Source organism: Argopecten irradians, chromosome 8 (assembly GCF_041381155.1).
Source record: "Argopecten irradians isolate NY chromosome 8, Ai_NY, whole genome shotgun sequence".
In the NCBI taxonomy this organism is placed as follows: Eukaryota; Metazoa; Mollusca; class Bivalvia; order Pectinida; family Pectinidae; genus Argopecten; species Argopecten irradians.
The window spans coordinates 7,273,108-7,275,981 of NC_091141.1; the positions used below are offsets into that span (position 1 = coordinate 7,273,108).

Below are 2,874 nucleotides of genomic sequence, written 5' to 3' on the forward strand. Positions count from 1 at the left end.
CATGACTGTAGTAGACCTGAGGGATTAGCAGTGAATGATTATGCTGAAAACATTCCTAAACATAAGTACAGCACGGTTGACTCTGCTGCGAGACTAGTATCCCCTAATTGTTACATGGCCAAAGTAGATCTCAAAAGTGCATATTGTGTTGTCCCTATCAGTGACAGCAGTCAAACAGTAACGGGGATTCATTGGGAATTTAAAGACGGAATTCGTTACTTCATTGATAAAAAATTACCATTTGGCTCTCGTTTAGCACCTAGTATTTTCCATAGACTTTCTCAGGCAGTGGTTCGGATTATGAATCGTAAGGGTTTTAGTAACATAGTAGCATATCTAGATGATTTCTTTATTTGCGAGTCTTCTAAGGCTCAATGCATCCAAAGCCTTAACAATTTGCCTCTTACGAAGGCTAGGGTTTATGATTAGCTGGAATAAAGTTGTGGATCCAACACACAAGCTGACCTTCTTAGGTATCGAGATAGATTCCCTCGGAATGCATCTCAGACTTCCTGACGAGAAGTTACACGCACTAAAATATGAGCTAGACAATTTCAGCTCTCGCTGTCGTGCTAGCAAAAAGCAACTACAATCTTTAATAGGGAAACTAAACTGGGCGTCGTCGGTAGTATATGGCGGGAGAGTCTTCCTTCGCAGACTGATCAATGCTATATCTTCCCTGAAAAAAGATTCCCATAAACTCCGGTTTAATGTGGAAGTCCTCCGGGACTTAGCCTGGTGGCATACCTTCCTTCAAACCTTTAATGGCAAATCCCTCCTCTTAGAGAAACGAGCTTTTACAAGTGCATACACAGATGCTTGTAATGAAGGGGCGGGTGGACATTGGGGTAATGACTGGTTTTATACAAACTGGTCCGCTGACATTCCTACTGCATTACATATGCACGTAAATGAAAAGGAAGTTCTAGCTGTATGCCTCGCAGCACACTATTGGGCTCCGGCCTGGGCAAATAAGCGTATTATTGTCAACTCTGACAATATGGTCACAGTATCTAGTATAAACAAATGTACGTCTCGCAATTCTACAGTTATGCATTTTCTAAGATACTTCTTCTGGTTGTCAGCCAGATTTAACTTTCATTTATCTTCCAAACATATCAAAGATAAGCATAGTTGCTTAGCAGATTGTGTGTCCCGTTTGCATGAGGGCGAGGCATACACTACATTTCTCTCAACGCTCCAAATACCAACCCCTTTATTCTCTCTGTTGTACCATATATCTATTAGGTCTCTTTCCCTTCTTTTATCTAGGCACGGCCCGAAATATTCGGTTGCTGGATGATCAAGTGTCCCTGTTACGTGCGAATACTTTGGCGCCATCAACCAGACGAACATACCATACCTACCTAGATGCCTATCTAAAATTTTGTTGTGATCATAGTATAAAATCTATCCCAATATCTTATATCAATTTAGGGCGGTACATTGCCTTCCTATCTATGAGGTTACAGTTTTCCTCAATAAGAAATTACCTGTCGGTTGTAAGGCTTTTACATCTTGAGGTCGGGTTAACTAATCCTGTTGACAATTTCCATATAAGTAGAGTACTAAAGGGAGCACGTAGATTGTTGGGGGACTCATCCTGCCAGAACCTTCCGATTACTCCCATTATTTTAATGCAAAGTCCCCTCGTGATATATGCTTTTGTGCTGCTTGCTTGGTTGCCTTCTTCTCTTTCTTCAGGAAGTCTAACCTCCCCCCCCCTCCTTGAAGGATTTTAATCCTAACATACATCTAAGTCGTCATAATGTGTCCTTTAGTCCTAAGGGAGTGATCCTACATGTGCATTGGTCAAAAACTATTCAGTTTAGAGAGAGGTCACTCTCTGAACCCTTACCATTAATTCTTTCCTTTCCTCTCCCCTCTGCCCCACCCAAGCCCTCCTTTTGCTGTTCAGGCTGTGTCCCTCAAAAAACTTAAAGATACCGGTCTTTATGTTCCCTACTCCAGGGGGATGTAGGTTGCTTAGCTATGATATTTTCCTCTCTCGTCTTCGAGAGTGCCTTTGGACATCTCAGGATAGATCATTCAAAATACTCTGGGCATAGCTTTAGGCGGGGTGAAATTTTGTGAGACAAGACGGTGATGACCTTCTAACTTCTAGAAATATCCTATACTATAAAAAAAACAGTAATCTAATACATGTGTAAACACACATAATTTCTGGATAATGATCATTCTAGTTACTCTCTACTATTTAAAATCAACCATGTTTACAAACATATTTTGTTGTGACGGACATGATTATATTCTAGACAAGTTCTATAACCTAAATCAATATTACGGGATATATGACCTTTCATAGCATGGTATTGATAAAAAATCCAACTATAGGAGTTATCTCCACTTATCTCATAACTTACATGTACTTTTAGTGAAGATTCATATACACACCCCTCATTTAAAGTAAATTAGAAAAGTTTTCTTGAAAAGGAAACTTTCTTGGACATATCAAGGTAATATTTAAATCTTTGATAAAGCTTCTGCTAGAATATTGTCTTTCCTCTTTGATTATGTTTGATGTCAAGATTGTATTCTTGCAAAGTCAAAACTCCATCCTGAGACTTTCTTTGGTTTTTTGTTTTTCATTTTCCCACATGAATGTCAAAGGTGCTTTAGTTGTGGTCCGTTATTGAAGATAAAACTTTGCAGGCACAACTTCACGTAGTGCAGAGATACACATCAAATTGGTTCAAGGCCAAAATTACGCTAAACATTAATTTCTCAATTGGTGGAATAATTTCTCTAGGTGTTTGTTTCAAAACCAGTGTTATTTTCGAGAAATAACAAATTGGAATGGTTCAATTTGTTCACTGTACCTTCATGCATCAAAACAGCACCAACACCCTACAT

General features: G+C 39.2%; 1 pseudogene; it reads left to right on the forward strand.

The window, feature by feature from the left end:
- LOC138328934 (uncharacterized) lies at window positions 1-1,732 on the forward strand (annotated as a pseudogene).
- Window positions 1,733-2,874: the final 1,142 nt, after the last annotated feature.